At 39.7% G+C, this 27,748-nt stretch overlaps 2 pseudogenes; both read right to left on the bottom strand.

Moving 5' to 3' along the window:
• Positions 1–1,655: 1,655 nt before the first annotated feature.
• On the bottom strand, positions 1,656–11,924 carry LOC148540361 (dual oxidase 1-like; annotated as a pseudogene).
• A 5,969-nt stretch (positions 11,925–17,893) lies between these two features.
• Positions 17,894–27,748, bottom strand: LOC148540360 (dual oxidase 1-like; annotated as a pseudogene).

Below are 27,748 nucleotides of genomic sequence, written 5' to 3'. Positions count from 1 at the left end.
TTCTGCTACCAGGGTAATGTACTTAATGGTGGTCAGACTTCACTGGTAGTGTCATTCAACACAGAGCCTGCAAATCTTTGAAAAAACAAGAGGCTGGTTAATCCAGAAAGGATGACATTGTTCATTTAATCTGTAGTGAATAGGCTGTTTTGTTGATATCCATTGTTGTAGGAACAGTTATCGCGGAGATAAAATGGTAACCACCACTGGCAGGAAGTCCTAAAGAAGCATATGCCCACAGAAAGCACGTTGACACTGAAATTGGGGTGTGGCCTTGCCAGCATTAGGGGAGCAATTTCTTAGTACTACTGGACTGTGCCTGATGTGGACATCCCAGGGAATGGTAATAGAGTCTGATATCGTATTGTTCTCTTGTGTGTTATTTTACAAATGTTAAAGTGTCTTTGTTAACACTTCAATTAAAAAGTATAGAGCTATTGGTGAATATTTTTGTTAAATAAACTTAGCATTCTATAATCAAGTACTGTATTTGTCAGGGTCTAAAAATATTTTCCATCATCCATGTTACTGAATGCACATGATGGGCTGAAAGGTCACCTGGTGGGTACGGACTTGGTTGCATGAGTCGCTGCTGGTACTCTTGTGTCAGCAAAATCTTTCGGTATGACTTATACAGTGAAATGTGCATGTCTCACTTTTATGCACAATTTTCCACAGCAGAATGAATTGAACATTATCATTAAGCTTTTCAAAGACCTGTTTTACCTAACATCAGAAACCAAATGAAAAAGCAGTTACTTTTATAATAAAATAAATATAGCAGACATGTGGCCAAATGTAATAGGGTGAGAGTTTAGAAAATGTGAGCATTTAGCAGTAAACTCTCACACTTTTTAAACTCAGCCAGTGTAATAGAGACTGAGAACATACAAGCTCGCACATTTTTAGACTAAAAAAACTCACGATTTAAAATCTCATCCAGATATTTTCCCATTTTGAAGATAAAACTCGACCAATGTGAGAGGTTACTGCTAAACTCTCACATTTTCTAAACTCTCACCCTATTACATGTGGCCCCCGATGTTCTCAAATTGATATTTTCATTATGACCTAGAAATACACCCCAATAACTAGGTTTCCTAGCTAATCATGTTCCAGTCACACATGGCTAGTACATAGGTTTCATTTCACTTGAAGGACAGGAAATCAGGGGTGTATTTGATAGTTAAATCCTTATTTGTATATTGTACTATAAACATAAAAATGTTGTAAAAAAAGAAAATTACATACAAATTATAGGGTTCTTTATGTATAAAAATACTGATTGAAATTGTAGATATATATTTCTTTACCACATAACATAGGCACACATTAAAATCCCAGACATGTCTTTTTGGTTTAAAATTGTTGTTTGACAGGTAATATCATAAAATCATATACACCTAATGATGTTCCTATAGCATACTGTTATGTTGTATAAAAGTCTGTCATTATAATAAATATATACTCATATATCCAAATACGTATAATTCTATAGAAATTGAAGTGGTTTAGATGAAAAGCTGGCAGCAACAAATCAGCAGTCATACTGTCCTGTGGTATCATCCATACTGTGGGTACTGTATATATGTACTTTTTCTGTATAAATCTGTTTTTCTGGTACAGAATAACTTAGCAGTTCAAGGTATGGTACACTAAAAATTCTCATAGTGATGCACAAAATACGACTCGTCTCTTTTGTTAAGCTTCCGGCAAGCGTGCTCCACGTTTTTAGTCATTCCAGGGGGGCCACAACTAAACACACCGATTTTCTTTACCTTTTAAAATATGCAAAACAAAAATTCAGTACAATTATAGGGTTCCAAACAACTTGTTATATAAATATAATAAAATAACACCCCTCCCCTAACTGATAGACCCACGGAATTTCCAAGATCCCAAAGTTCAGGAGATATTATCCTCACTAACTGACACTTCTCCAAGGCTAATAGCTGGGAGAAGTTTGAAAGTAAGACGCAACCATTTAAGTGTCCATGGAGCTCTACTGACAACTTTTCAACGCTTGCAGAGTACCTCTAAACAGGAAGTACACAATTCAGAAATGGGGATCTATCAGGACCTCTGTGATTCTTCTAGATCAGTGTTTTACAAATGCAGTCCTCATGCATCTCCAAAAGCTCATGTTTTCTGCATCTCATTAATCATGCACAGGCAACTTAGGGCCTGATTCAGCAAGGATCGCTATGTCACGGTCCAGTGCAAGAATTCCTCTGTGGAGGACGGTGAGCCGAGGGGTTCGGGTGACTAAGGGAGTGACTAGACTAGGTCTCCTAGTTGCGGCCAAACCCAGGTTTGGCTAGACCTGCCCAGAGGCGCGGAGTCTAACTCACTTGGTGGTTTTCTCCAGTGACCCCTCCAATTGGGATTTGGTTTTCATCTGCACCAAGTGAGCAGGTCTCGGCCCTCTGGACAGGTACCTGGGAATGGCAGAAGACCGGAAACTATAATGAATGCAATAGCACTGGAGGTGAATGGAATGAATGAACTCTGGAAATGGAACTGAATGCTATAACACAGGCATGGACTGGAAACAGTTAAGTATGCAGAAAAACACAAACATATACTGGGGATTGCAAAGGCAAGAGCAGAGTGGACTCAGGGAATATATGGGAATGCTAGAAATGATTGGAGCTGATTACCAGATACAAGACACTGAGCAAAGAACACAGACATATACTGAAGATTGCACAGACAAGAGCAGAGTGGACTCAGGGAATATATGGGAATGCTGGAAATGATTGGCAGAGACAAGACACAAAGAGAAGTCAGGCATACACTAGGAGAGTGCTAAATGCAAGTGCAGATTTGCACTGACAAGACACAGGTAGACACAGATATGTGCTGGGAGGTCCAGCTGTGAGCTAATTAATACCAGCAGGTAATCTGACACCTCAGTGACACAAGGAAGCTGCAATACTAGCAGCACATATACAAAGACACACAGACATAGAAAACAAAACAGTCTGGATACTGGGAGAGAACTACTCTCAGACTAAGAATAGCTTGGAAGCTAAAACTGGAGAACTGTGAACAGGCTGAAGTAACTCTCTGAAAGATTAGCACAGAGCAACGCTGGTATCACTGGAACAGAGAAGAAGTTGAACAGCAACTTCCTGGAGTTCTGGAGGCAGATTTATACTCAGGGGTAGCAGATTACTGGAGCACAGCATCAGCTGACTGAAATCATGCTACCATAGGTTAGGAGTACTGTCACATGAGAGGAACTGTCATGGCGGCGCCCATGATGGGAGCTCCGATCCCCAGCACACACAGCCGACCATGGAAGCTCGCAAATCGCACCTAAGGCAGAATACTCAGCCCCACATCCATCACTGCACCAGACGTCTGACCGCAAGGCAGTCAGGGGAAGCCGGCAAGGAGGTGAGAGAGGCCGATCCTAGGCTGAACCCTGACACGCTATTGCGAATGTAATAGCGATTACACACGCAGTCCCACTGCGATAGTATGCCAATCTACTGCAATTGATATTCTGCCGTAGCAGCACAACATGAGGATGTCCACTTTCCCTTACACACATCCATAATACTTAGGAAGACTGCAAAACCATCACGCACACTTGCACAAGGTCAGACCTTACTCAGAAATTGTTAAACTTCCTGTACGCAGTGAGAGCTCAAGCTACGTATTGAATCGCAGTGGATAATTTATGCACGCCCCTGCATTTCTCTGATACCCCCCCCTGCCACCATCCCCAAACGTTACTTCCTGTCAATCACTCTGTGATTGGTCTGTTTGGTCTCTGCGATCCCAGTCCTGATCACAGTGGCTGGTTCGCGCACTGCAATGTATACGCATGCGCAGTACGCAACAATCAGCCAATTGCGTGCGTATTAGCAGTTGCGATCCTTGCTGAATCAGGCACTTAGTCTATTGGCCGTATCAGTAAGACAGACATAAATTCTCAAAACATGAGTTGGAGGGACGTGAGGACCAGACTTTGAAAAAATATACTAAAGAATACATGAGAATTGAGAGAGATTTATTTCAGTTAAAGGACTGTAATTAATTTACCGGCATGTGGTATTTCCTATTTTCATGTAGTTACAAATTATGAAAATTTAGACTCGTCTAGTGGTGATGCATTGGTTAAACTAAGGACTAAAATTGGACTTGCATTGATAATTAAATATTTGTGCATTACTCAATTTTGTGTTGAATAAAATTACTAATTTTATATTTAATTGATAATGGAAAATCAAACATATTTGATCTATTGGTGCCCTCTAAATTTGTAATATTAATGTATATAGAATCTTCTACACATACCTTAGGATGAACTTCTTGTAAGGAATTCAAAAATCCCAGAAATGGTGGTCTCCCAAAATGTGTGGTGGATCTCAGGCCAGTCATTATACTCTGATTCTGGACTTTCTGGAAGTGTTGCTCACAAATGTACTAAAACAACCAAGATAAGATTTGTTATGTTTATGAGGCCTATGTACAAAAGAAAAGAAGTCACCTTCTATAACGCGCTGATGGCAAATATGTTAGTTTCAAATATAACTTATTGTTCTTTTAAATGTATGATTTCTGTTACTGAATTTAAAATCATCAAAATAAAATGGTAACAGATGGCGTCATAACTCAATACCAGGGTTGTCAAACATGGCACCCCAGATGCAGTGAAACTATACATCCCAGCATGCACTGCCACAGTTTTGCTATTAGGGCATGCTAAACCTGTGGCATGGCATGATGGGATATGTAGTTCCAGAGCAGCTGTTTAACACCCCTGCTCTAGCCTAACCATGCAAAGTTGAGTCAGTTAAGTACAGTTATTTATAAAATAAAGAAGGCACAGTGGTGTAACTATAAATTTTGCTGCCCCCTGCCAAAAAAGTTTCAGGACCCCTACCGCCCAAAAACTAAACACACCCAGAGACGACGTTTAAGGTGTATGGTTTCATGATACAGTAATGTCCCCTACACATTATGACACACTAAGTAATGCCCCTTATAACACATTATGCCACACATTATGCCCCTTAAAACACTTAATTCCACACAGTGCCCTTTGTAGTTGTGCCCCTTATGCAATGCCCCTTATGCAATGCCTCCTGTAGAAGTGCCCTCTCTAGCTGTGCCCATATGCAGTGCTCTTGTAGTTGTGCCCATATGCAGTGCCCCCTGTAGTTGAGCCCATATGCAGTGCCCCCTGTAGTTGTGCCCATATGCATTGCCTCCTGTAGTTGTGCCCACATACAATGCCCCCTGTATTTGAGCCCATATGCAGTGCCCCCTGTAGCTGTGCCTATATGTAATGCCTCTTTTAGTTGTGCCCATATGCATTGCCTCCTGTAGCTGTGCCCATATGCAGTGCCCCCTGTAGTTGAGCCCATATGCAGTACCCCTGTAGCTGTGCTCATATGCAGTGCCCCCATAGTTGTGCCCATATGCCATGCCACCTGTAGTTGTGCCTCTTAAAGTAGTGCCTATGAATCCACGTGGCCATCGTCCAGGCTGTCGCTTCTGCTGCCACGCTGACTGGAACTAACTTGATGCAGAAGGTGCTGCCGAGCAGGCTCACTGGGATGCTTTAGCCTCCGATCACTTCAGAGGCCAGCGTTCACAGTCGCAGTGGCGGAGCTACGGCCCCCAAGCCACCACGGGGGCCATAGTTATGCCACGGAGCAGGCAGCAAGATTAGAGCCTACACATTATTTGAATACACTTGATTTGCTTTCTAGCATTACTTTTCAATTACCATTTTGTTTTGCTGCCTTTGAACCCCGTAACTGAAGTCATGAAGTTTAAAAGAACATAAAACGTTACGTTTTACACAATAAGTCAGTTTGACAGCACCACTCAGAAATAAGAAAGGGGTGAAATAATCAACTTTGTCCAAGATATTACAAATTGTAGGGTGAGATCACTAAATTATAATATATTTTTAAGACATCCTGGAGCATGTTTATGAAGTCAACATAAATATTTATGGTGTTCAATAGCCCTTGAAGTATTACAGCAAATGTACCAACCCATGATGAAGATTTATGGTTTGCATTAATAATATAGGGAAATGATTTGATAATGAGTTTTAGCATAAATGCTGAGATGTTCCTTTGTCATCAGTAGAATGTACTAATACTATGAGCAACGTGGGTGGTTTCTGCAAAGAGATGACACCACTCATTCTACAGTAAATTAAGGCATTCCCCATTTTAGTACTACTCTGTAATCTAAATAGTTATGTAAAGTGTATAATAATAGCAACTGGTATTATGTTATCTCATTGACGCTAGAGATGTGCTGTTCAGATTTGTTGAAAACCGAACACACCCAAACTTTGGAGTTCTGAGTCAAACCGAGTTCTGGCTCAGGTCACTTTGAAAGTTTCGAGTACAACCGAGTCCTGGCTCAGGTCATACCGCTTGTTGGATCTAAAAACCGATCTTGCATGTTTTTGATTGCATCCAAACAGGTCCAAATTACATAAATTTGTTGTTTTTATCAATTTCTAAAAAAAATCCCAAACCGTAAGAACCAAACTTACCAAAACACTGGGTCCGTGCACATCTCTAATTGACACCAACCCAGCAATGATATCATGCTATACATTTTATTATCTAGTGAGGAGGAGAAAAGAGAAATGGATAGCTGTGTGATTACCAGCATGGCGGTGCGGAAGTCAAACTTTTCAGTCAGTTGCGTGATGTATATGTGGACTGACAGGAGCTCATGTTTATCGTTTTCCTCTACCTCTCGAATGATATCTGTCAACCATTCAAACTGTCTCTGAGTGCGTGTCACCCATATGAAATAGACCTGTGCAAGGAAAGGACATTTTTAGCCATGTAATGTAAATTTTTTAGACTTTGTTTTATCCATAGACAACTAATTATATTAGTATTATTGTGTTAAATTAGAATTATAAATTGCCTTTGAGAAAAATCCTGTATTTTTTTTTTTTGTTGTTGATAAGAGACATCAGGGAAAATGTTCCTGTTTTACAAAATCACAATCGCATATTTTTAGGAATTTTGCCAGCTTTTTAAAATATCATTGTTATAAAAGGCATTTTTGAAAAGTTGGCAAACTTACTGAAAATATGCGAAATTGCAAAACCGGAATTAATTTCCCACTACTACCCATTTACTAACTAATGGTTACTTTTTAATGCTTACAAATGTCACCTTGTGTTACTACCTCAACAGGAGCATATTATCAAAGTCTTAACAGTGGAGTAGTTTTCTTTTATATTTTAAAGTGCAGCTTTAAACATCTGATTAGGAACAATGAGCTACTCTTACTTTCTTGCAGTGGATCCTTGCATTGACTGATGATTTGAAAACCAAATCCTTGAGAATTGAAGCAAAAGGTGTAACACCGATTCCTCCACCAACTAAGACGGATACTTCATACTTATTCCATTCCTGATGCCCTTCTCCATATGGCCCATCCAGAAAAAGCTGTAAAATCAGTTTAGAAAACAGTGGCCATCATTCAGAGCCGTACGCTCTGAGCAGAGCGCACGCTCTGCATGAGGGCCGGGCTCCATTTTCATGGAGCGTCCTCCTGGACGCTCGTATAGCTGTGGGTCACCACCCACAGGCTATACGAGCGTGCATTTTGATGGCCGCGATGGTCGTGACCATCGCGACCATCGAAATTGCGAGCCGGAGCCTGCGGTTGAGGTTTTCAACCGCAAGCTCCGGAGTGATTTTGGCTCTATCAGAGCCAAAATCACTCCCACTGACATCACTAGTGATGTCAGTGGGCCGGCTTCTGACGGGAGGCGTTCCCGTGGGAACGCCCCCATCAGGGAGGCACGCCCCCGGCACGCCCACCAAAGGGGGCGTGCTGTCAATCAACATTGACAGCACGCCCCCTTTGATCGGACACAACGAGCGAAGGAAAGTCCTTCGCTCGTCGTGTCTGGCGCATGCGCACGACGGAGCTCCCTCCGTCGTGCGCATGCTCAGTGCAGACCATCGACCCACTTGCGAGCGGACAGCCGCTCGCGAGTGGGTCTGAATCAGGCCCAGTGTTCTTTAGGAAAGCCTGGATGTTATAATGAGTAGCATACCCACTACTGTAAATTAATATGGAGACCTATATTAAACCTTTAAATGATTGCGGCACTCATCAGTGATCTATAATATACTTATCTTTTAAAATAGGGAAGATTGTTTCATATGTTATGCAGCCATTCTTATATAGACTTACTGTATAACAATACATGTCAAATATTTAAGATACATGAGTGCATCAAAGGATAATGGGGTTTTAGAGAGAGATGTTTTTCCTCTCTGTGCTTGATTCATTATTCTCCATATGACTATATTCATTCTAAAATAAAATAGTATTTCCCGTCTATGACTAGCCATGAACCTCTATGCCTAACACTATTCAAGCAATACAGTACATGAAAATGCTAGATACACCTTGGGGTATTTCATCTCTACCACGTTATGAGGAGAGTAAAGCTCTCTTAGTCGTGTTGTCCATGGCCCCACAGCTCTTATATGTAAACTTAATGTGTCCTCATGGGGTGCAGAAGTCAGTGTGAAAGGATGGTACTCGTCTGTGGCAAGAGATAAGGAGGCAATCCTAACCCATTGGCCAGACTTGTAGTCAAATTCGGAAGGACGCTGGAACTTCAGATATGTTACACCTGGGAAAAAGTTACAGACACTGTGAGGGACATTTTTGTAAACTGGTGCAGAGGAGCCAGGTTATATAACCCAGAGCAATCGATCAGATTATAACTGTCATTTTCCCCATGCCGTTTAGACAGTGAACCTGATTTGTTAGAGCACTTGTGCAGGACGTTTTAGAAATGTTTTTCATATACTTGTCATATAAAAGCCTTTCCCTATTGTTATATGTAAAGGTCCAATATTGATATCTCTGGATATGTCAGTTCATTTCTCGATGGATGTTAGTGTTTAAGATATAGCAGGTTGTTAAAGGGCAATATAATATACAGTATATTAAGGGTATGTATGACTACGCCAGTACATACTGTATACAATACGTATTCTTCATACCATTAATACATTTCTCAGTTACAGATATGAGTCTTCTCAGACACAGCTTTTACCTAATAAACTGATTTACAATGTCATAGTATGTGATTGTCATCTTTCAAAAGCTTTTTATTTTCAATAACCGGTCATATTTAATATTTCTTTGTTAGAATAGATAAGCAGAACTGCTATAAAAATCTTTGTGAATAAAATTTTGTGGCATAACATTATTTTGCACAGTTGTGATAATCCACTCATGTTTCCCCATTCTGCGGATGCCATTCTCCACTATATGTATAAATTCACATTTCACGTAGTTTATAGTTTTTGACTATAGCAGAGGTGGCAATGGTCAATTCATTCTGCCGTGTGGTGTGTATCGTTCAGTCATTTGAACACTTAAAGCTAAATTCTGCTTCCAAGTCTGGGATGAGGGAAATATGTTGATGGAATGTTTTGAATATTTTTTCTAGGTTTTACAGTACTAATAGTTTCACACTTGTATAATGTAAACTCCAGAAATGCTTAGTTTCTTTTCATATCTAAGTTTTACATTGTGCAGTCAATGTAAAATGCACCAATGTACAATACAGTATTAAGTCTTACCAGAAGGAAGTTGCTTCACATATAGAAAATCAATTTCTGTCTTCTTTCTGCTTAAACTAATTAGTTTATCGACTACAAAGATAATAGCTGGCGCAATAAAAAAATATGTAAAACCGGGGTTGCTGGATGAGTGCAAAACTGCCATGAATCATAGTCTAAAAAACAGACAAAAATAAAATGATAACAGTTATAACTATTGAGCAATATGAAGTCAAACATCTTATCAAGTGCAATTAAGCCAAGCCTCAAGTTTCTTATGACAGCTGACAACCATTGATAATACTTTCATTGGCCGCTCTAACATATTAAGCCCAGTGGTGAATGGCCCAAGGGCTGGAATCTGTGTGTTTGGGTATGTTGTGAATTACACCAAAACCTGAGGACATTGGCAGATGTGTAATGGGTATGTGACCTTGTGGACTATGCACCTTTCTATTTTCTCCATCTGGGGGACACTTCTAGACCATGGGGTGTAGTAAAGATTGTGGATCTAGCAATTAATAGGTTAACTTTTTCAACTATTAATAGCAGAGTCTCACGGGACCTAAAATTTATTTATGTGGCTGCAGAAGCAGCTTTAAGGCCCAATATTGTTTCAGCTTGGGTAGCTATGGCAATGGAGAAGTGGACTGACCTTTTAATAGAGAAGGTCCAGTCAGACAGTTCTATGTCTCAGCTATTATCTATTGCAGAGCAGCTCAAAGGAGGAGCAGATTATTTGGGGGAAGCCACTTTATTTTGTGGCTAGAAACATTCTATGGTTAAAATCATGGAATGGAGATTCTGAGACAAATACCTGTACATTTTATTTAACCAAGAGCTAGATAATATAATTTCTTAGACCAGGCGAGGTAGAAGTTGATTTTTACCTATAGGAAAATTGTCTAAGTTTAAGATTCGGTCTATTCATCCTTTAAACAGGGGCAGTCATCCATATCCTTTTGGGCCAGGGGACAAGCACATTTGTTCTGAGGTTTTTCAAGTAAAGGATGAAATATTAGCCAGGAAATCAGGTGCTTAGACTCCAGGATAAATCAGTATGACAGGAAAGGCATACATCTAGAAGTGCCTGTGGTGGGTGCCTGTCTTCTGTCAAACAGGGACCCGTGGAGAAGGTCCTCTTCAAGCAAATGGGTATAATAGACAGAAGACAGGTATAATAGAAAGAAGTTACTTTCTCAATCTTTTGGTGCCACCACCAAGAAGGTACTTTACAACAGTGTTACCACGGGACAAGACAGAAGTGTCTGGCTTTATATCATGCAATTATGGCTCTTCTTAATTCGGGTGTGATTTTTACATTACCAGAAAGTCAAAGAGAAATGTGATTTTATTCCAATTTCTGTTTAGTCCAAAAATCAGATGAGTCACAGACCCAGTTTTATTTTAAGGTACTTAAATACAAGACTGCAGGTAGACACATTCAGGATGGAATATGTAAGAACAGTGAAATGAAATGGAGGTAAACACATGTTTGGCATGTATAGACATCAAGGATGCCTACCTTTATGTCCCCACTTGGGAAGGCCATCAATGTCTTTAATAATTGCAGTCAAAGGAATACAGTCAGGGATTTTCCCTTCAGATTAACAATAGCCCTGTATTATTTTCTAAATTTATGGCAGGCCTACTAAGATCTATGGGTATAATGATTGTTCCCTATTTAGACTATTTGCTTTTCAAAGTAGATTCAAAGGATGCTCCTCAGGTAGATCTGCTAAGGTCCTACAGTCCAATGGCTGGGTTATCAAATGGCAAAAGTACAAGATAATTCGTAGTCAATGCATGATATTTTTAGGCTTTGTGTTCAATACCCATCTAGCCACCAAGAAAGATCAGAGACATAAAAAATCTAGGTAGAAAACTTTCTCACATGAAGTTACTAGGAAAGATGGTGTTCTCCTGCAAAGCAGTCTAATATGCAAGACTGCATTTCAGAATGTTCCAATTAAACATTCTAAAGGCTTTGTTTCATTCCAGTCATCTGTTATTTGCTCAATTCATCATCCTTTCACCAGAGACAAGACAGTCTTTCATCTAAAGTACCCGCTAAGAAAACTTGAACATAGGCACTTTGTCATCCAGATGTGGTTGGTCATCTTAATTGATGCCAGTCTCAACCGATGCCATTCCTTTTCAGGGACTCTGATACAGTAGGAAACAAGGCTCCCAATTCTTGTGCTGGAGCTAAGAATGGTTCTAGACAGATTGTAGAAAGCACAATCATAAATTGCTGGCTACCTTTGTAAAATCATAACCGATGATATCCTTGTTTGGGTGTTTACCACACATGAACATGAGGAGCATCTAAGCCTGGTCCAGGTGCACTTACATGCTCAATCCTGACAATTGTCATATTGCAAATGCCACCACCAGGGAACAAGCTTGTAATACAGTGATTCTTGGGTATGACCAGTTACCTGGCCAGATTTATTCTTTTACAGTGAAATGAAAGCATCTTTATGGCAGTTGCTACATCAAGGTGCAGAATGGTGTTGGCAGTATCGCCACAATACAGAAGTCGTGAAACTCAAACATGTTGACCAACCCTTTTTGTAAAATAGTTTGATATATGACTACCAGATATGTTAACTTCAGGTGCAGCTGTTTGTCTTCAACAAGACAAGCCTGTTGTGTTTGCATATGTCAGTGAATGAATACTGGTATGCTCAGATTTAAAACAACTATTAGACTTGCTGTTTGCCAGCAACAAATTTCACAACCTCATTTATAGTTGTCCGTTTACAGTTAAGATCAATCATTATCCACTCGAGTAAACCATACTCTACAAGCCTCTCCACAATGATACTGAAATTCCAATAATTTAGATCTGATATACAAATGCAGCATTGAACTGTTTATAGCTGACAACCTGTTCCATGACCACTAACCTCTTACTGACAAGACAATTCAAGAAAACATATTCAGTGTCATGTCCGTATGGGGCATTCCATCCAACAGGATGCCAGGGTGACCTCTGTCTCATAAATCCCTTTTAGACAGCCAAAAGCCCAGGAATTTGCTGGGGAATGCTGAGTCGACCCGGGTCCTGCTTATGTCTGAAAGGATCAGACCTCGGTTGTTCGTCCCGGGTCAGTGGCAGTGCACTCGATCAGGGTTATTCCCGGGACTTGCAACCCAGATCAGTGCTCAGGCTTATGTCTGAATGGCGCAACACAGATTTTTAGACCTGGGTCGCACCAAAAAAGAAGCAAATTGGCTGCTCGGGCTGTTACAGATGACCTCATCAGCGGCAGAAGGCAGAGCTTGGAAAATGGCGCATTGGAAAGATGAAGAGGTGAGGTAGCTATTGTCATAAATTGCTCCCTTCTCCTCCTGAAGTGACACTGTGCAGTGTAGTACAGTGGGAAAAGTTGCATCAAACTCTTATTTTCTGTGTAAAACAGCAAGCAAACCCTGAAAACAAGGAACTCTGGACTACACGTGTACCTCGTTGGCCATGATTACAGCAATGCAGTCTCCACTCTTTCCTAAGCACACAAGTCACCACCCAGTTTTCAAGACCTAATTTGTGTGAGCCAAAAAAGCATCCCCTTTAAATAACTTCACACTGAATGACAGGGCAAACACAGCTTATGTGTGAAAGGGGTCAACCAAGGAAATGATGTAGTGTGAAAGGGGTTCTCCAAGCTGGGAACCCAGGTTATACCCATGTTGAAAACCCGGGTCAGAACCATGTATTTGCTGGGGCATATATCTGAAAGAGGTATTGTTTACATACAGTATATATACACCTGTGCTCCAACTAGTATATTTGTAAAACATGCACTGTCAGGGTACCCTGAGGACTGGAGTTCAGAAACATTGCTCTATAGGTTACAGAAAAATATAAAAAAAATTATGTTGTATACTAAAAAATAACTTTATTTCCTATTGGATTCCTTGCCCCAAAATTTTAACATTGACCTATTCATGAATGGAATTAACTGTCCAATCATTAAGTGGTTAATATATATTATGTTACCTTTGGTTAATTATTTAGTTTAATTAAATATATGGCTGAAAATTCTGAATATCAGTATCGAGAGTTTATTACTTGCGTCATAGACATGGTATTGACTTACAGTAGTGTAAAGCACATAGACACCACTCATCACTGAAAAATACAATGCTCCATTTCATATACTATATAGCAGCAGGCGTTAGCATAATGATAAATATGCAGATGAGGTTTGGAGGAATTCATTCTAGAGCAGGGGTGCAAAACATATTTCTAATTATTATTGCTTGAGGGCCACATAAGAAAATAGTTGTCATTGGAAGGGGTCACCATAAGTTCTGCCTCATCATATAAAGTTGGGGCTCAACTAATACAAGCAGCCAGCATGTAAGTGTTTCTTGTTATGATCTGTTACAATCCATATCTATTGGCAATGCATGTTATTTGGATTTCTGCTCCTGCTGAGGTATAATGTGCCTCTTAAAGATGCTGATAATGATTTTTGCGGTATATCCCGAGATATTTAAACTTGTGACCTTGCCAGAGAAATTTAAAATGAGCTGATATTAGATTTTTCACTTGCAATTTTAATGCTAGAGACCTTGGCAGAGAAGCAGGTATTCTGCCCTAGATTAAGGAGGTTTTGTAAAGTCAGTAGAAAGGTTTCATGTAGGTCATGATGGGTAGTAGAGTTACAAAGGCCCGTATTCAATTTGGAGCGAAAAGTCCGCTGCCGGACTTTGCCGTCATCGCGGGTTTTGCCGGCGAAAAAGTATTGCGTGCTTCCCCTCATATCCCCGTATTCAATTGCAAGTGTGCGAAAACAGGACCCAGCGAATTGGAAATCGGCGAAAAGCTCTGACAGTTTTGGGGAAATCAGCCTGACATCCCCCTAAAGATGCTCTGACATAGGGGTTCATTATGGGTACCCCCGAATAGCCCTGTTAAAGGTATTTGGGATTTTTAAATGGTCTCAATGGGCACTATTTAGCGCCATTGAGCAAGTGGTGAAGAGCAGTTTGCAAGTTTTTTGGGGGAAATTAAATAGTCCCATCAAATTTGGGGTACATGAAAATGGGTGCAAGCATAGTTCTAAATCACAAAAAAAAAGCTTTAAAGTGCACAAAAAAACGCACCTTCAGCAAGCATCTGCAATAAAAAAAAACTTCCCGCATACTTCCAGACACCCCCAAAGGCTATTTCGCTAGTTTTTGAAGTTGTACCCCCCACTTTGAATTTTTTCACCCATTTTTTCAAAGTGCTTTTTTGGGGTGACGTTTGTGTATTTTTTTTGCGTTTTTTGACGCAGTTAGCGTCAGGGGGGCTGTCCAAAGGGTACAGGGTACAACATTGTACCCCACAACCCCAATTCTGCACTTTTTCCGCCAGGTATTCATAGGCAAAACTTTATCGCCTATTACATTGCATTGCGTTATCGCACCGGCGTAAAGACGCTGAAATTGAATACGGGGATAAATGAAATCGGCGAAAATTACGTCATCGGCGACAAAGTATTGCCGAAACGGTCTTTTTGCTCCCAATTTAATACGGCCCTATATATTTATACTAGGGATGTGCAGGCTCGGATAGGTTCGAGTTTGCACGTGGAGTTCGGATTTTTCCCTCCAAAAAAACGAACATCATCATTCCTGGACAAAAGACCAGGAATGATGATGTTCGTCCATGTAAGATGACGTTTTGCCTCGTTCTGAGTTCGGTTTTTTTGGAGGGAAAAATCCGAACTCCACGTGCAAACTCGAACCTATCCGAGCCTGCACATCCCTAATTTATACCCATGAGAAAGCTTTTCCTAAACTCCAATTGGAGCAGTGTTCTTTGCATGTATGACATATTCAAGACTGAGGACTGTGAAGGCCATTTTCACCTTCTGATTAATTTTGAGATATGACTTGGATTGTTGTCTTGTTAAAATATCCAACCTCTTTATAGCTTCATCTTTTTACGGACACTAGGACATTGGCAACTAGGATTTGTTGTCATTTAGCTTAATCCATTTATACTTACACACATACGATTTGTTCTGTTCTTTGACTGCAACACAACTCATAACAGATCCACCTCTAAGCCTAATGGTTCATAGGTTAAAAGACTAATCTGTTTTTGTTTTTTTGTATAATGTGTATGTAATGATTTTAATTATTCTTTCATAAGACCATGGTACTTTATTCCAAAAAGTTTGTGATATTGTTTTCTTTGTTTCAGATATTGACTTTTGTTATGTGATTGTAGGAAACATTACCTTCTAATAGCTACTTAATGCAAATAATTATTGCTTACGCAAAACTGCTGTGGTCTGTAATGAAACAAAGGGATAACCTTGCCCCACCATTGTTGCACCTAGTTTCTCAAAGAAAATGGATTGTGGACAAAATATTTTCTACCCCTTTGCACTTCCCATTTACCCCATGTATAAGGAGAGGTGGGTACTTGGCATATTCAAACAGAGGATACAGTAAACTCTCTTCTCCAGTTGGCAACCTTATGTTTTCTCCCCTGTATGAGTATGTAAACTGTAATTATATATAGGTACCATATAATATGTCACTTAGTTGTAGTCATCCTAGGGAAGTTAGACCTCACACATTTTTGAGTGTAACCTGGCCTGCTGCAGTGTTAAAATAAGTTAAAGCTATTGTTGGTTCTGGTACCAGGGTAATGTACTTAATGGTGGTCAGACTTCACTGGTAGTGTCATTCAACACAGAGCCTGCAAATCTTTGAAAAAACAAGAGGCTGGTTAATCCAGAAAGGATGACATTGTTCATTTAATCTGTAGTGAATAGGCTGTTTTGTTGATATCCATTGTTGTAGGAACAGTTATCGCGGAGATAAAATGGTAACCACCACTGGCAGGAAGTCCTAAAGAAGCATATGCCCACAGAAAGCACGTTGACACTGAAATTGGGGTGTGGCCTTGCCAGCATCAGGGGAGCAATTTCTTAGTACTACTGGACTGTGCCTGATGTGGACATCCCAGGGGATGGTAATAGAGTCTGGTATTGTATTGTTCTCTTTGTGTGTTATTTTACAAATGTTAAAGTGTCTTTGTTAACACTTCAATTAAAAAGTATAGAGCTATTGGTGAATATTTTTGTTAAATAAACTTAGCATTCTATAATCAAGTACTGTATTTGTCAGGGTCTAAAAATATTTTCCATCATCCATGTTACTGAATGCACATGATTTGCTGAAAAGTCACCTGGTGGGTACGGACTTGGTTGCATGAGTCGCTGCTGGTACTCTTGTGTCAGCAAAATCTTTCTGTATGCCTTATACAGTGAAATGTGCATGTCTCACTTTTATGCACAATTTTCCACAGCAATATGAATTGAACATTATCATTAAGCTTTTCAAAGACCTGTTTTACCTAACATCAGAAACCAAATGAAAAAGCAGTTACTTTTATAATAAAATAAATATAGCAGACATGTGGCCAAACGTAATAGGGTGAGAGTTTAGAAAATGTGAGCATTTAGCAGTAAACACTCACACTTTTTAAACTCAGCCAGTGTAATAGAGACCGAGAACATACAAGCTCGCATATTTTTAGACTAAAAAAACTCACGATTTAAAATCTCATCCAGATATTTTCCCATTTTGAAGATAAAACTCGACCAATGTGAGAGATTACTGCTAAACTCTCACATTTTCTAAACTCTCACCCTATTACATGTGGCCCCCGATGTTTTCAAATTGATATTTTCATTATGACCTAGAAATACACCCCAATAACTAGGTTTCCTAGCTAATCATGTTCCAGTCACACATGGCTAGTACATAGGTTTCATTTCACTTGAAGGACAGGAAATCAGGGGTGTATTTGATAGTTAAATCCTTATTTGTATATTGTACTATAAACATAAAAATGTTGTAAAAAAGAAAATTACATACAAATTATAGGGTTCTTTATGTATAAAAATACTGATTGAAATTGTAGATATATATTTCTTTACCACATAACATAGGCACACATTAAAATCCCAGACATGTCTTTTTGGTTTAAAATTGTTGTTTGACAGGTAATATCATAAAATCATATACACCTAATGATGTTCCTATAGCATACTGTTATGTTGTATAAAAGTCTGTCATTATAATAAATATATACTCATATATCCAAATACGTATAATTCAATAGAAATTTAAGTGGTTTCGATGAAAAGCTGTCAGCAACAAATCAGCAGTCATACTGTCCTGTGGTATCCATACTGTGGGTACTGTATATATGTACTTCTTTTTCTGTATAAATCTGTTTTTCTGGTACAGAATAACTTAGCAGTTCAAGGTATGGTACACTAAAAATTCTCATAGTGATGCACAAAATACGACTCGTCTCTTTTGTTAAGCTTCCGGCAAGCGTGCTCCACGTTTTTAGTCATTCCAGGGGGGCCACAACTAAACACACCGATTTTCTTTACCTTTTAAAATATGCAAAACAAAAATTCAGTACAATTATAGGGTTTCAAAGAACTTGTTATATAAAAATATAATAAAATAACACCCCTCCCCTAACTGATAGACCCACGGAATCTCCAAGATCCCAAAGTTCAGGAGATATTATCCTCACTAACTGACACTTCTCCAAGGCTAATAGCTGGGAGAAGTTTGAAAGTAAGACGCAACCATTTAAGTGTCCATGGAGCTCTACTGACAACTTTTCAACGCTTGCAGAGTACCTCTAAACAGGAAGTACACAATTCAGAAATGGGGATCTATCCGGACCTCTGTGATTCTTCTAGATCAGTGTTTTACAAATGCAGTCCTCATGCATCTCCAAAAGCTCATGTTTTCTGCATCTCATTAATCATGCACAGGCAACTTAGGGCCTGATTCAGCAAGGATCGCTATGTCACGGTCCAGTGCAAGAATTCCTCTGTGGAGGACGGTGAGCCGAGGGGTTCGGGTGACTAAGGGAGTGACTAGACTAGGTCTCCTAGTTGCGGCCAAACCCAGGTTTGGCTAGACCTGCCCAGAGGCGCGGAGTCTAACTCACTTGGTGGATTTCTCCAGTGCCCCCTCCAATTGGGATTTGGTTTTCAGCTGCACCAAGTGAGCAGGTCGCAGCCCTCTGGACAGGTACCTGGGAATGGCAGAAGACCGGAAACTATAATGAATGCAATAGCACTGGAGGTGAATGGGATGAATGAACTCTGGAAATGGAACTGAATGCTATAACAGAGGCATGGACTGGTAACAGTTAAGTATGCAGAAAAACAAAAACATATACTGGGGATTGCAAAGGCAAGAGCAGAGTGGACTCAGGGAATATATGGGAATGCTAGAAATGTTTGGAGCTGATTACCAGAGACAAGACACTTAGCAAAGAACACAGACATATACTGGAGATTTCACAGACAAGAGCAGAGTGGACTCAGGGAATATATGGGAATGCTGGAAATGATTGGCAGAGACAAGACACAAAGAGAAGTCAGACATACACTAGGAGAGTGCTAAATGCAAGTACAGATTTGCACTGACAAGACACAGGGCAGATTGACACAGATATGTGCTGGGAGGTCCAGCTGTGAGCTAATTAATACCAGCAGGTAATCTGACACCTCAGTGACACAAGGAAGCTGCAATACTAGCAGCACATATACAAACACACACAGACATAGAAAACAAAACAGTCTGGATACTGGGAGAGAACTACTCTCAGACTAAGAATAGCTTGGAAGCTAAAACTGGAGAACTGTGAACAGGCTGAAGTAACTCTCTGAAAGATTAGCACAGAGCAACGCTGGTATCACTGGAACAGAGAAGAAGTTGAACAGCAACTTCCTGGAGTTCTGGAGGTGGATTTATACCCAGGGGTAGCAGATTACTGGAGCACAGCATCAGCTGACTGAAATCATGCTACCATAGGTTAGGAGTACTGTCACATGAGAGGAACTGTCATGGCGGTGCCCATGATGGGAACTCCGATCCCCAGCACACACAGCCGACCATGGAAGCTCGCAAAAAGCACCTAAGGTAGAATACTCAGCCCCACATCCATCACTGCACCAGACGTCTGACCGCAAGGCAGTCAGGGGAAGCCGGCAAGGAGGTGAGAGAGGCCGATCCTAGGCTGAACCCTGACACGCTATTGCGAATGTAATAGCGATTACACACGCAGTCCCACTGCGATAGTATGCCAATCTACTGCAATTGCTATTCTGCCGTAGCAGCACAACATGAGGATGTCCACTTTCCCTTACACACATCCATAATACTTAGGAAGACTGCAAAACCATCACGCACACTTGCACAAGGTCAGACCTTACTCAGAAATTGCTAAACTTCCTGTACGCAGTGAGAGCTCAAGCTACGTATTGAATCGCAGTGGATAATTTATGCACGCCCCTGCATTTCTCTGATACCATCCCCAAACGTTACTTCCTGTCAATCACTCTGTGATTGGTCTGTTTGGTCTCTGCGATCCCAGTCCTGATCACAGTGGCTGGTTCGCGCACTGCAATGTATACGCATGCGCAGTACGCAACAATCAGCCAATTGCGTGCGTATTAGCAGTTGCGATCCTTGATGAATCAGGCACTTAGTCTATTGGCCGTGTCAGTAAGACAGACATAAATTCTCAAAACATGAGTTGGAGGGATGTGAGGACCAGACTTGGAAAAAATATACTAAAGAATACATGAGAATTGAGAGATATTTATTTCAGTTAAAGGACTGTAATTAATTTACCGGCATGCGGTATTTCCTATTTTCATGTAGCTACAAATTATGAAAATTTAGACTCGTCTAGTGGTGATGCATTGGTTAAACTAAGGACTAAAATTGGACTTGCATTGATATTTAAATATTTGTGCATTACTCAATTTTGTGTTGAATAAAATTACTAATTTTATATTTAATTGATAATGGAAAATCAAACATATTTGATCTATTGGTGCCCTCTAAATTTGTAATATTAATGTATATAGAATCTTCTACACATACCTTAGGATGAACTTCTTGTAAGGAATTCAAAAATCCCAGAAATGGTGGTCTCCCAAAATGTGTGGTGGATCTCAGGCCAGTCATTATACTCTGATTCTGGACTTTCTGGAAGTGTTGTTCACAAATGTACTAAAACAACCAAGATAAGATTTGTTATGTTTATGAGGCCTGTGTACAAAAGAAAAGAAGTCACCTTCTATAACGCGCTGATGGCAAATATGTTAATTTCAAATATAACTTATTGTTCTTAAATTTTAAATGTATGATTTCTGTTACTGAATTTAAAATCATCATAAAATGGTAACGGATGGCGTCATAACTCAATACCAGGGTTGTCAAACGTGGCTCCCCAGATCCAGTGGAACTACACATCCCAGCATGCACTGCCACAGTTTTGCTATTAGGGCATGCTAAACCTGTGGCATGGCATGATGGGATATGTAGTTCCAGAGCAGCTGTTTAACACCCCTGTTCTAGCCTAACCATGCAAAGTTGAGTCAGTTAAGTACAGTTATTTATAAAATAAAGAAGGCACAGTGGTGTAACTATAAATTTTGCTGCCCCCTGCCAAAAAAGTTTCAGGACCCCTACCGCCCAAAAACTAAACACACCCAGAGACGACGTTTAAGGTGTATGGTTTCATGATACAGTAATGTCCCCTACACATTATGACACACTAAGTAATGCCCCTTATAACACATTATGCCACACCATAATGCACTTATAACAAATTATGCCACACCTTAATGTCCCTATAACACATTATACCACACATTATGCCCCTTAAAACACTTAATTCCACACAGTGCCCTTTGTAGTTGTGCCCCTTATGCAATGCCCCCTGTAGCAGTGCCCCTTATGCAATGCCTCCTGTAGAAGTGCCCTCTCTAGCTGTGGCCATATGCAGTGCTCTTGTAGTTGTGCCCATATGCAGTGCCCCCTGTAGTTGAGCCCATATGCAGTGCCCCCTGTAGTTGAGCCCATATGCATTGCCTCCTGTTTTTGTGCCCACATAAAATGCCCCCTGTAGTTGAGCCCATATGCAGTGCCCCCTGTAGCTGTGCCTATATGTAATGCCTCTTGTAGTTGTGCCCATATGCATTGCCTCCTGTAGCTGTGCCCATATGCAGTGCCCCTGTAGCTGTGCCCCCTGTAGTTGAGCCCATATGCAGTACCCCTGTAGCTGTGCTCATATGCAGTGCCCCCATAGTTGTGCCCATATGCCATGCCCCCTGTAGTTGTGCCTCTTAAAGTAGTGCCTATGAATCCACGTGGCCATTGTCCAGGCTTTCGCTTCTGCTGCCACGCTGACTGGAACTAACTTGATCCAGGAGGCGCTGCCGAGCAGGCTCACTGGGATGCTTTAGCCTCCGATCACTTCAGAGGTCAGCGTTCACAGTGGCAGTGGCGAAGCAACGGCCCCCAAGCCACCACAGGGGCCTTAGTTATGCCACGGAGCAGGCAGCAAGATTAGAGCATACACATTATTTGAATACACTTGATTTGCTTTCTAGCATTACTTTTCAATTACCATTTTGTTTTGCTGCCTTTGAACCCCGTAACTGAAGTCATGAAGTTTAAAAGAACATAAAACGTTACATTTTACACAATAAGTCAGTTTGACAGCACCACTCACAAATAAGAAAGGGGTGAAATAATCAACTTTGTCCAAGATATTACAAATTGTAGGGTGAGATCACTAAATTATAATATATTTTTAAGACATCCTGGAGCATGTTTATGAAGTCAACATAAATATTTATGGTGTTCAATAGCCCTTGAAGTATTACAGCAAATGTACCAACCCATGATGAAGATTTATGGTTTGCATTAATAATATAGGGAAATGATTTGATAATGAGTTTCAGCATAAATGCTGAGAATGTTCCTTTGTCATCAGTAGAATGTACTAATACTATGAGCAACGTGGGTGGTTTCTGCAAAGAGATGACACCACTCATTCTACAGTAAATTAAGGCATTTCCCATTTTAGTACTACTCTGTAATCTAAATAGTTATGTAAAGTGTATAATAATAGCAACTGGTATTATGTTATCTCATTGACGCTAGAGATGTGCAGTTCAGATTTGTTGAAAACCGAACACACCCAATCTTTGGGGTTCTGAGTCAAACAGAGTTCTGGCTCAGGTCACTTTGAAAGTTTCGAATACAACCGAGTCCTGGCTCAGGTCATACCGTTTGTTGGATCTAAAAAAACGATCTTGCATGTTTTTGATTGCATCCAAACAGGTCCAAATTACATCATTTTGCTGTTTTTATCAATTTCTAAAAAAAAATCCCAAACCGTAAGAACCAAACTTACCAAAACACTGGGTCCGTGCACATCTCTAATTGACACCAACCCAGCAATGATATCATGCTATACATTTTATTATATAGTGAGGAGGAGAGAAGAGAGATGGATAGCTGTGTGATTACCAGCATGGCGGTGCGGAAGTCAAACTTTTCAGTCAGTTGCGTGATGTATATGTGGACTCACAGGAGCTCATGTTTATCGTTTTCCTCTACCTCTCGAATGATATCTGTCAACCATTCAAACTGTCTCTGAGTGCGTGTCACCCATATGAAATAGATCTGTGCAAGGAAAGGACATTTTTAGCCATGTAATGTAAATTTTTTAGACTTTGTTTTATCCATAAAAAACTAATTATATTAGTATTATTGTGTTAAATTAGAATTATAAATTGCCTTTGAGAAAAATCCTGTATTTTTTTTTTTTGTTGATAAGAGACATCAGGGAAAATTTTCCTGTTTTACAAAATCACAATCGCATATTTTTAGGAATTTTGCCAGCTGTTTTTAAAACATCATTGTTATAAAAGGCATTTTTGAAAAGTTGGCAAAATCACTGAACATATGCGAAATTGCAAAACCGGAATTCATTTCCCACTACTACCAATTTACTAACTAATGGTTACTTTTTAATGCTTACAAATGTCACCTTGTGTTACTACCTCAACAGGAGCATATTATCAAAGTCTTAACAGTGGAGTAGTTTTCTTTTATATTTTAAAGTGCAGCTTTAAACATCTGATTAGGAACAATGAGCTACTCTTACTTTCTTGCAGTGGATCCTTGCATTGACTGATGATTTGAAAACCAAATCCTTGAGAATTGAAGCAAAAGGTGTAACACCGATTCCTCCACCAACTAAGACGGATACTTCATACTTATTCCATTCCTGATGCCCTTCTCCATATGGCCCATCCAGAAAAAGCTGTAAAATCAGTTTAGAAAACAGTGTTCTTTAGAAAAACCTGGATGTTATAATGAGTAGCATACCCACTACTGTAAATTAATATGGAGACCTATATTAAACCTTTAAATGATTGCGGCACTCATCAGTGATCTATAATATACTTATCTTTTAAAATAGGGAAGATTGTTTCATATGTTATGCAGCCATTCTTATATAGACTTACTGTATAACAATACATGTCAAATATTTAAGATACATGAGTGCATCAAAGGATAATGGGGTTTTAGAGAGAGATGTTTTTCCTCTCTGTGCTTGATTCATTATTCTCCATATGACTATATTCATTCTAAAATAAAATAGTATTTCCCGTCTATGACTAGCCATGAACCTCTATGCCTAACACTATTCAAGCAATACAGTACATGAAAATGCTAGATATACCTTGGGGTATTTCATCTCTACCACGTTATGAGGAGAGTAAAGCTCTCTTAGTCGTGTTGTCCATGGCCCCACAGCTCTTATATGTAAACTTAATGTGTCCTCATGGGGTGCAGAAGTCAGTGTGAAAGGATGGTACTCGTCTGTGGCAAGAGATAAGGAGGCAATCCTAACCCATTGGCCAGACTTGTAGTCAAATTCGGAAGGACGCTGGAACTTCAGATATGTTACACCTGGGAAAAAGTTACAGACACTGTGAGGGACATTTTTGTAAACTGGTGCAGAGGAGCCAGGTTATATAACCCAGAGCAATCGATCAGATTATAACTGTCATTTTCCCCATGCCGTTTAGACAGTGAACCTGATTTGTTAGAGCACTTGTGCAGGACGTTATAGAAATGTTTTCATATACTTGTCATATAAAAGCCTTTCCCTATTGTTATATGTAAAGGTCCAATATTGATATCTCTGGATATGTCAGTTCATTTCTCGATGGATGTTAGTGTTTAAGATATAGCAGGTTGTTAAAGGGCAATATAATATACAGTATATTAAGGGTATGTATGACTACGCCAGTACATACTGTATACAATACATATTCTTCATACCATTAATACATTTCTCAGTTACAGATGAGTCTTCTCAGACACTTAGCTTTTACCTAATAAACTGATTTACAATGTCATAATATGTGATTGTCATCTTTCAAAAGCTTTTTATTTTCAATAACCGGTCATATTTAATATTTCTTTGTTAGAATAGATAAGCAGAACTGCTATAAAAATCTTTGTGAATAAAATTTTGTGGCAGAACAGGTTATTTTGCACAGTTGTGATAATCCACTCTTGTTTCCCCATTCTGCGGATGCCATTCTCCACTATTTGTATAAATTCACATTTCACGTAGTTTATAGTTTTCAGACTATTGCTGAGGTGGCAACGGTCCATTCTTTCTGCCGTGTGGTGTGTATCGTTCAGTCATTTGAACACTTAAAGCTAAATTCTGCTTCCAAGTCTGGGATGAGGGAAATATGTTGATGGAATGTTTTGAATATTTTTTCTAGGTTTTACAGTACTAATAGTTTCACACTTGTATAATGTAAACTCCAGAAATGCTTAGTTTCTTTTCATATCTAAGTTTTACATTGTGCCGTCAATGTAAAATGCACCAGTGAACAAATACAGTATTAAGTCTTACCAGAAGGAAGTTGCTTCACATCTAGAACATCAATCTCTGTCTTCTTTCTGCTTAAACTAATTAGTTTATCGACTACAAAGATAATGGCTGGCGCAATAAAAAAATATGTAAAACCGGGGTTGCTGGATGAGTGCAAAACTGCCATGAATCATAGTCTAAAAAACAGACAAAAATAAAATGATAACAGTTATAACTATTGAGCAATATGAAGTCAAACATCTTATCAAGTGCAATTAAGCTAAGCCTCAAGTTTCTTATGACAGCTGACAACCATTGATAATACTTTCATTGGCCACTCTAACATATTAAGCCCAGTGGTGAATGGCCCAAGGGCTGGAATCTGTGTGTTTGGGTATGTTGTGAATTACACCAAAACCTGAGGACATTGGCAGATGTGTAATGGGTATGTGACCTTGTGGACTATGCACCTTTCTATTTTCTCCATCTAGGGGACACTTCTAGACCATGGGGTGTAGTAAAGATTGTGGATCTAGCAATTAATAGGTTAACTTTTTCAACTATTAATAGCAGAGTCTCACGGGACCTAAAATTTATTTATGTGGCTGCAGAAGCAGCTTTAAGGCCCAATATTGTTTCAGCTTGGGTAGCTATGGCAATGGAGAAGTGGACTGACCTTTTAATAGAGAAGGTCCAGTCAGACAGTTCTATGTCTCAGCTATTATCTATTGCAGAGCAGCTCAAAGGAGGAGCAGATTATTTGGGGGAAGCCACTTTATTTTGTGGCTAGAAACATTCTATGGTTAAAATCATGGAATGGAGATTCTGAGACAAATACCTGTACATTTTATTTAACCCAGAGCTAGATAATATAATTTCTTAGACCAGGCGAGGTAGAAGTTGATTTTTACCTATAGGAAAATTGTCTAAGTTTAAGATTCGGTCTATTCATCCTTTAAACAGGGGCAGTCATCCATATCCTTTTGGGCCAGGGGACAAGCACATTTGTTCTGAGGTTTTTCAAGTAAAGGATGAAATATTAGCCACGAAATCAGGTGCTTAGACTCCAGGATAAATCAGTATGACAGGAAAGGCATACATCTAGAAGTGCCTGTGGTGGGTGCCTGTCTTCTGTCAAACAGGGACCCGTGGAGAAGGTCCTCTTCAAGCAAATGGGTATAATAGACAGAAGACAGGTATAATAGAAAGAAGTTACTTTCTCAATCTTTTGGTGCCACCACCAAGAAGGTACTTTACAACAGTGTTACCACGGGACAAGACAGAAGTGTCTGGCTTTATATCATGCAATTATGGCTCTTCTTAATTCGGGTGTGATTTTTACATTACCAGAAAGTCAAAGAGAAATGTGATTTTATTCCAATTTCTGTTTAGTCCAAAAATCAGATGAGTCACAGACCCAGTTTTATTTTAAGGTACTTAAATACAAGACTGCAGGTAGACACATTCAGGATGGAATATGTAAGAACAGTGAAATGAAATGGAGGTAAACACATGTTTGGCATGTATAGACATCAAGGATGCCTACCTTTATGTCCCCACTTGGGAAGGCCATCAATGTCTTTAATAATTGCAGTCAAAGGAATACAGTCAGGGATTTTCCTTTCAGATTAGCAATAGCCCTGTATTATTTTCTAAATTTATGGCAGGCCTACTAAGATCTATGGGTATAATGATTGTTCCCTATTTAGACTATTTGCTTTTCAAAGCAGATTCAAAGGATGCTCCTCAGGTAGATCTGCTAAGGTCCTACAGTCCAATGGCTGGGTTATCAAATGGCAAAAGTACAAGATAATTCGTAGTCAATGCATGATATTTTTAGGCTTTGTGTTCAATACCCATCTAGCCACCAAGAAAGATCAGAGACATAAAAAATCTAGGTAGAAAACTTTCTCACATGAAGTTACTAGGAAAGATGGTGTTCTCCTGCAAAGCAGTCTAATATGCAAGACTGCATTTCAGAATGTTCCAATTAAACATTCTAAAGGCTTTGTTTCATTCCAGTCATCTGTTATTTGCTCAATTCATCATCCTTTCACCAGAGACAAGACAGTCTTTCATCTAAAGTACCCGCTAAGAAAACTTGAACATAGGCACTTTGTCATCCAGATGTGGTTGGTCATCTTAATTGATGCCAGTCTCAACCGATGCCATTCCTTTTCAGGGATTCTGATCCAGTAGGAAACAAGGCTCCCAATTCTTGTGCTGGAGCTAAGAATGGTTCTAAACAGATTGTAGAAAGCACAATCATAAATTGCTGGCTACCTTTGTAAAATCATAACCGATGATATCCTTTGGGTGTGTACCACACATGAACATGAGGAGCATCTAAGCCTGGTCCAGGTGCACTTACATGCTCAATCCTGACAATTGTCAT

This window comes from Taudactylus pleione, unplaced genomic scaffold, assembly GCF_031769625.1.
Source record: "Taudactylus pleione unplaced genomic scaffold, aTauple2 ptg000019l, whole genome shotgun sequence".
Taxonomy (NCBI): domain Eukaryota; kingdom Metazoa; phylum Chordata; class Amphibia; order Anura; family Myobatrachidae; genus Taudactylus; species Taudactylus pleione.
Note: the sequence above shows the minus strand (reverse complement) of the source record. Positions and strands in the feature narration are given on the sequence as shown.